At 32.7% G+C, this 8,593-nt stretch overlaps 1 long non-coding RNA gene across 1 annotated transcript; it reads right to left on the reverse strand.

The window, feature by feature from the left end:
• Positions 1-4,941: 4,941 nt before the first annotated feature.
• LOC115879631 lies at positions 4,942-8,041 on the reverse strand. The gene is made up of 3 exons (XR_004049744.1): positions 7,664-8,041; positions 7,579-7,612; positions 4,942-5,495 (listed from the first exon to the last, which is right to left on the reverse strand). It is a non-coding gene; the product is annotated as an uncharacterized LOC115879631 (long non-coding RNA).
• Between the last annotated feature and the right edge of the window lie 552 nt (positions 8,042-8,593).

Here is an 8,593-nt window from a genome sequence, read left to right on the forward strand (position 1 = left end):
GTTTCAACTTTGTTGTTTAAATTTGGTGTTTGTGGAGACATAATTTGAGAAGTGAATGGTGAAGGTGGTTGATTGTATGGCTTAGATGATGTAGATGTAGACCAAACATTGCTGCTAAGATCATTTGGTGATAGTGGTTGGGAACAACATGTAGATGTTCTCGATGCACCTCGAGCATTGTTCCTATAAATGTCGCTAGGATGTCCAGAATTCATATTTTCATCGTATTGGCCCATATCTGCATTAAATAGAATGTCACTAAAAAGATGTTGTACCACAGACGTATGTTCGCGCGCTATAGTTTCGTAATTTCGCGGCAATATATACACCATACACTTCACAGGCGTCACGTTGCACACATCTTTGTAGCATATCAAATGCTTCATCAATACGAGAATCTGATGTATTTTCCACTTTTCGTTTTCTTGTTTTAGGCGGTATAGATTTAGGTGCTTCTGTTGGTTTCACTTGTAGGACAATATTATCAGTTGACTCCTGTGAACTGTTTTGTACACTTTCTGAGAAAACAATGGCCTCTGTAGTATCATGACAATCTTCTGTTACAATTTCTTCTTCGGCATCTGTGATATTATCAGTGACTTCATTCTAAAACACAAAAACACAGATTATTAATATTTTGGTATTATTTTCGTATTTTTATTTGCAGATGCCAGAAAGTCAACAGGAGTGGTTACATGTTTCTGAGAATTTTGAACAGCAATGGAATTTTTCACATGTTATTGGTGCAATAGACGGAAAACATGTGGTTATACAATGTCCAACTGGAAGTGGAAGCGACTATTTTAATTACAAGTCGTTTTACAGTATTGTGTTATTTGCATTGGTGGATGCAAATTATAATTTTCTTTTTGTGGATGTCGGCTGCCAAGATAGAATTTCTGATGGAGGCGTTTTTAAGAATACACAATTGTACAAGGATCTACAAAATGGACATTTGAATTTGCCACAGTCAGAAACATTGCAAGGGCAAGAAACGCCTGTGCCATATGTAATTTTGGGAGAGGCTTTCGCTTTGAGTGATAATTTGATGAAACCCTATTCAGGGTTATCCGAAAGAGGCTCAAAACAAAGGATTTTCATCTATAGACTGAGCTGAGCCCGTAGAGTAGTTGAAAATGCATTTGGGATTGTGTCATCTGTGTTTCGAGTATTAAGGAAGCCGTTGCTTTTATAACCTGAAAGAGCAAAGTTAGTTGTGATGTTATATGCTTTTTATCATAATTTGTTTTATTATTTTCTTGAGATTTACAAATATTTACGGACGCTTGATCTCTGATAGCTGCTAAATCGCGTTCACAATCTTGATTCTCTTCTAAATAAATTCTTACATTATCATCAACCTGACCTTTCTGATTAATTCCAAATATAAGTGTACTTGGTGTAAACCCTGTCGACCTATTTACAGTATTATTTATCGAAAACTCTACTTGCTCAATTACTTCGTCCCAGCGATCTGTAGATTCACACAAGTTTGCTATCATATTTCTAATAGATTTGTTAAATATTTGTACTTGACCAATACATCTTGGCACACCACTAGCTATTAAAATATGTCGAATTTCTTTGTATAAAATGTTTTTTATGTTTTTTTTCTTGTATAAAATTTCTAAAATCATGTGACGTAAAAGAAGCTCCGCGATCTGATATAATGTTTATAGGTTTACTATAACTCCGAAAATAGGACTGTAAATGTTTTACTACATATTTAGTCTCAGTAGTTTCTGTAGGTGTTGTTCTCTTCGAAAAATAAAAAAAAAGTATGAAACTTTCCGTCAGACTGTTTTTGCATTAGTACACTACAGTAACCGTGAGAAGATGCATTACAATGTAATTGAGTTTCAGCATGAGGATCATAAATAGATAAAATTGGTTTTTCAATTAATAAAGATTTTAAAGATTCAAATGAGCGTAATTCTGTATTTCCGAAAGTAAATTCTACGTTCTTTTTTAAAAGGTCATTAAGCGGTTTAGCTATAAGAGCAAAGTCTTTAATAAATCGTCTAAAATAAGATGTTAGTCCAAGAAAACTTTGAACGTCCTTGAAATTTCTAGGAATGGGAAAATTACTAACTGCCTTTATGTTCACATTACACGGAGTAATACCATTTTTATTAATTATATAACCTAAAAACTGTATTTCTGTCTTGAAAAATGAACATTTATTTAATTTTAACTCTAACTTATTTATGACCAGAAGGTGAAATACTTCATCTAAAATTAATACATTTTCTTCGATGGTATCTGTCGCGATTAATATAGAAAACATTAATAATCAAATCTATTTTCCAAAGCCGGATTTTTTGAATATGTCAATCAATCCTAAATTTATGCGTTGTATACCAACATACCAAATTTCGTTTTTATCTAAAAAAATAGTATGCTATGAAGTGGTTTAATTTTGAGGCAACCCGGTATATTAAGAAGGGATGTAACAAAAATGTAACGCTAAAAGTCCGTACTTTTGGTCTTTATTCCTATAGTAGTCGCAATTCATCGGCCCTTGGTCTAGGCCCTGTAATAGGTCTAATGCTAGTCTTATCTAAATCAAGGTGTGATATCTCGCCCATCACTAAAAACAGTGTTTTATTATTATGTACAGTGTGGTCTAATTACAGTGGGCGTCGGCTGTAACTTGATCTTGCTCTTTAATGAAAATTACTACTTCTTCTATAAATTCCTCAATAAGTAATTGATAAGTTACGACTTGGCAGCTATAAATATTGCTCAAAATATCGAAAGTGCTGAGAAGAGTTTTCAACACTTCCCTCGTACAATAAGAATGACATATCCATAGAAAAATAGCTTGACATAACTCAACAATAGGTTATGAAATTCACGTAACATACATTTTTCATTGTTACATCCGTCAGTTATCAACTTTTGACATGCTTTTGACTATTAGCTACATTAGAAATTGTGATGTTGCCAATATATGCTCAACGCGTATCCAGAACACGATTCGCATGGCAACGAGAATACCAAAATCAACTGCCTTGCGTTTCGCTGATCGAATACTTGCGCTCACAGCTTTGAAAGCGTAACGTTTTTATGTCAAAGTTACAGAATACGGGCCCAGGGATCCTGGTTATTTTTTAACCATGTGACGTCGCTCCCAGAATCAGAAGTCTAAAAATAGCAATTTTCTATTATGCTATTAGGAATTAGACCGTTAAGATGCGGGAACATCAGCATTATGACAACAAATACTCAACATGAAAATTTGTAATGAAACACTCACCATAATTAGGCAAATTATGAGAATCATCTGTCCCTTCATCATCTAACAATCTTGAAGGTAAAGCACGTGCCTTTCTCAAAAAACTAAGTTTATTTCTATATTTGTCCACAAGCTTGCCCCTTGCAATAATACTTTTTTGAGTTTTAGAGCTTCGTTTATTGATCGGTGCTGTATAATATACCTGCGACAATTCATTAAGGAAATTCTTCACCATCTCTTCGACTAATTTTCTAAAATCTTCATTCTGCAGCCGCCTCTAAAAAAGTTTGTCTATACACTAGGTTTATATACAGGGTGTTTCAAAACAAATGCAAAAAACTTCAGGTGGTGATTCCCCATTGGAAAATAAGAAAAATAGTTCCCATAAACATGGGTCTGAAATTGCATTGTTTCTTAGATACAGGGTGTCAATGGTAATCAAATGGACGTGTGCAAAAAAAATATATAATATGTAATAAGGACCTGCAATGAAATGGTTTTTTTCTCGATCACGGTTCCAGATAAGCAAATAATACAAAAAATGAAAAATTTTCTAAATAAATTAAACTATCCACATTAATTTTTTTGAATGCGTTTGCCAAGGTTTTTCTTTTGAAACACCCATAATTACTAAAACAAAGTGTTTCTACTAATATCTCTTAAATATTCTCCAGACGATTCTATTGAAATTTATCAGCATTATTTTTAGTGATATTATAAGTAGTATAAGGTTTCGAGAAAAAACATCTCTCACAAAATAGAATTTTACTTACCTAAATGGTACAAGATTAATACAATGTTGCACAATTATCTCGGCTAGATAAGATTGGCATCTTGAGTCAAGTTGCTTTTGGACATTGTATAATATACAATGTATTATATTTTTTATAGCTTTCCCCACAATCGTTTGTTCTAGTAAACTTGACAGATCTAGAATCGGTTGGTCGCGAAATGAGGATGAAGTCTCCTAATTCAAACGGTAACGTTATTGTAGTAGAGGTTCCTTGAAGCCGTTTTGAGGGATATAATTGTCCAAAATAATATATTTTTTGGGAGCCTCAATTTGCTAAAAATATATGTTTTTATTTTTGCAAAACCGACAGACTAAAACATTTTACCTGCTGATTTCACTGGTGTTAGTTTTCGAGACAACTGGTAAACTGATGCTAGAATTACTGTCTGCATTAAAACATTTTGTCTCCACTGGGATCAAAAACAATAGTTTGCGAACATTTGTCATCGATCCGACTTGATTGCGCGCCAAAAAAAATGGGTCCGAGACGAAAACAAATTGTTAGCGCCGCAGCTTTTTTATTAATTTCTGCCTTAATTAAACAGCAGAATGATAAAAAACGCAAGATACAACTGTTGACTGACTTAAGAACAGAAGATGGGACTGGTTTGTTTAGAAATTTTAGTCGAATGTCATCTCAAGACTTTGATTTCTTAATTTCAATGACTGTTCCAAAAATAAGTAAAAAAGATACAAACTACAGAGATATTATTCCCGTCGAAAATAGATTGGCAATTGTGCTTCGTTTTTTAGCTATAGGAGATTCATACAGCTCCCTCATATATCTTTTTAGAGTGTCCAAGCAGGTTATTTCAAGAGCAATCCCCGAGGTATGCGCAGCGATTATAGAAGCGTTAGAGGAGTACATCAAAGTAAGTAATATTTTAACAATTTTATTCTTTTATTTATTTTACATGAAGGTGTATAAAACATACTACTATAGCTACTGATTTAAATAATGTGTGGAAGGGTTGAAGTTGTTAAAATACGTTGATGCTGATTGTGAGGATGGAACGTGAATGTTCACTGATAGTCATGTCTCAGCGAGGGATTGTATATTCGAATTTGGTCGTGATACCATAGTAAATAGGGTGGTAGTTTCAACTTCGTTGTTTAAATTTGCTGTTTGTGGAGACACAGAGTGTGTTCGCGTGCTATAGGTTCGTAATTTCGCGGCAATATGTTCACCATACACTTCACAGGCGTCACGTTGCATACATCTCAAAAATCAAATGCTTCATCAATACGAGAATCTGATGTATTTTCCACTTTTCGTTTTCTTGTTTTAGGCGGTATAGATTTAGGTGCTTCTGTTGGTTTCACTTGTACGACAATATTATCAGTTGACTCCTGTGAACTGTTTTGTATACTTTCTGAGAAAGCATTGGTCTCTTTAGTATCATGACAATCATCTTCTGTTACAATTTCTTCTTCGGCATCTGTGATATTATCAGTGACTTCATTCTAAAACACAAAAACACAGATTATTAATATTTTGGTATTATTTTCGTATTTTTATTTGCAGATGCCAGAAAGTCAACAGGAGTGGTTACATGTTTCTGAGAATTTTGAACAGCAATGGAATTTCCACATGTTATTGGTGCAATAGACGGAAAACATGTGGTTATACAATGTCCAACTGGAAGTGGAAGCGACTATTTTAATTACAAGTCGTTTTACAGTATTGTGTTATTTGCACTGGTGGATGCAAATTATAATTTTCTTTTTGTGGATGTCGGCTGCAAAGATAGAATTTCTGATGGAGGCGTTTTTAATGCACAATTGTACAAGGATCTACAAAATGGACATTTGAATTTGCCACAGTCAGAAACATTGCCAGGGCAAGAAACGCCTGTGCCATATGTAATTTTGGGAGAGGCTTTCGCTTTGAGTGATAATTTGATGAAACCCTATTCAGGGTTATACGAAAGAGGCTCAAAACAAAGGATTTTCAACTCTAGACTGAGCCGAGCCCGTAGAGTAGTTGAAAATGCATTTGGGATTGTGTCATCTGTGTTTCGAGTATTAAGGAAGCCGTTGCTTTTATAACCTGAAAGAGCAAAGTTAGTTGTGATGTGATATGCTTTTTATCATAATTTGTTTTATTATTTTCTTGAGATTTACAAATATTTACGGACGCTTGATCTCTGATAGCTACTAAATCGCGTTCACAATCTTGATTCTCTTCTAAATAAATTCTTACATTATCATCAACCTGACCTTTCTGATTAATTCTAAATATAAGTGTACTTGGTGTAAACCTTGTCGACCTATTTACAGTATTATTTATCGAAAACTCTACTTGCTCAATTACTTCGTCCCAGCGATCTGTAGATTCACACAATTTTGCTATCATATTTCTAATAGATTTGTTAATTATTTGTACTTGACCAATACCTCTTGGCACACCACTAGCTATTAAAATATGTCGAATTTCTTTGTATAAAATGTTTTTTATGTTTTTTTCTTGTATAAAATTTCTAAAATCATGTGACGTAAAAGAAGTTCCGCGATCTGATATAATGTTTATAGGTTTACTATAACTCCGAAAATACGACTGTAAATGTTTTACTACATATTTAGTCTCAGTAGTTTCTGTAGGTGTTGTTCTCTTCGAAAAATAAGAAAAAGTATGAAACTTTCCGTCAGATTGTTTTTGCATTAGGACACTACCGTAACCGTGAGAAGATGCATTACAATGTAATTGAGTTTCAGCATGAGGATCATAAATAAATAAAATTGGTTTTTCAATTAATAAAGATTTTAAAGATTCAAATGAGCGTAATTCTGTATTTCCGAAATTAAATTCTACGTTCTTTTTTAAAAGGTCATAAAGCGGTTTAGCTATAAGAGCAAAGTCTTTAAAAAATCGACTAAAATAAGATGTTAGTCCAAGAAAACTTTGAACGTCCTTGAAATTTCTAGGAATGGGAAAATTACTAACTGCCATGTTCACATTACACGGAGTAATACCATTTTTATTAATTATATAACCTAAAAACTGTATTTCTGTCTTGAAAAATGAACATTTATTTAATTTTAACTCTAACTTATTTATGACCAGAAGGTGAAATACTTCATCTAAAATTAATACATTTTCTTCGATGGTATCTGTCGCGATTAATATATCATCAATATAAATACTATTTTTATCTTACTCAATAAGATGTTTAAAAATAAGGTTAATATACCGACTAAAACTGGCTGGACTATTTTTTAACCCGAAAGGAACAACATATTCATACTGGCCTAAATGTGTAACAGAAGAGGTGTACTTAATTGAATCTTGACATATATTTATATGGTGAAATGCATCTTTAAGATCAAGACGAGTAAAGTATTTCTTATTTCTTAAACGATCTAGCTGGTCATCAATAAAGGGCAAAGGAAAATTATCTCGAACAGTAATGTCATTTAAACGACGATAATCTACACAAAGTCTTAAACCCGTTGGATTTTTAGCTACTAAAACTATAGGAGAACTATATTGTGAAGTACTTCTCTGTATAATGCCTTTTTGTAATAATTCATCAATCATTATATTTACCTGTTCTTTTTCATAATATGATAGTCGTCGAGGCCTATAAAAGAAAGGAGAATTATGTGGTTCTACATTAATTTTCTTAAGTTACCCAAAACTTGCCAAAACCCAAAACACTATAAAATATGATAATCAATCAGCACACAGAAAAAAGAAACTGTTTAAATCAACTAAATTTTGCGTTCATTGAAATAAATATCTTCTTGATATTCTCTAAATACATGTGTATTTGAGTGAAGCTTATAACACGGTTGCCTTTAAAAGGCTAATTCACTTCAGCCAGTTATACATATATACTATTAAAAAGTTCCTGATCAGATAACAGCAAGAGGTTTGAGATCAGGATCTCAGTCGGGTATTTATAAGTATTAGAAGTTTTATTGGTTTGTAACTGGATTTGTATGATGAAATGATAATATATATTTTTTTGGTATGTTGAACACATAATATGCTTTAAAAATAATTGATAAGTAACAAGACTCATTTATCTTATTTATTATTAAGTATACATATCTTTATCAAATGGATGCGTACTTAAAAGATTTTGTAATATCGGAAAAAGAATGTATTGTAATCAATGACAGTGCCGAGTATTTCTATAATGTACAAGCCTTAAGTGTATTTATTTCTTAATTTTTTTATGTTTTTTTTTCTCTTATTCTAACACTTGTACTATAGAAAATTTTTATTTATATTTTATGTAGATTTGGTATAATATTAAGTTGATTATTTTGAGTTGAAAGCAGGGCCGTATCTAAACCAAATTTTCGGGTGTGGTTTGGCTTGGAGGAGGGGGGGGGGTACAAAAGCGGCTAGGAAAAAAGCATAATAAAAAAAATCACTTTAGGCTACACCATAGATAAAAGAAAACAATCTACTATTAAGATAGATATGAAACTTAATAGTAAAATTTTGGGTCAAAGCGCCCCTCCGTGTTTTTAGTGGAGACTACGTTTAACCCAGCACCTTCGTCTTTTCTGCTGTAAATGTTTTTTATGTTTATATTTGAATTCAAAGGATT

This window comes from Sitophilus oryzae, unplaced genomic scaffold (assembly GCF_002938485.1).
Source record: "Sitophilus oryzae breed Bouriz unplaced genomic scaffold, Soryzae_2.0 scaffold_1582_pilon_pilon, whole genome shotgun sequence".
In the NCBI taxonomy this organism is placed as follows: Eukaryota; Metazoa; Arthropoda; class Insecta; order Coleoptera; family Curculionidae; genus Sitophilus; species Sitophilus oryzae.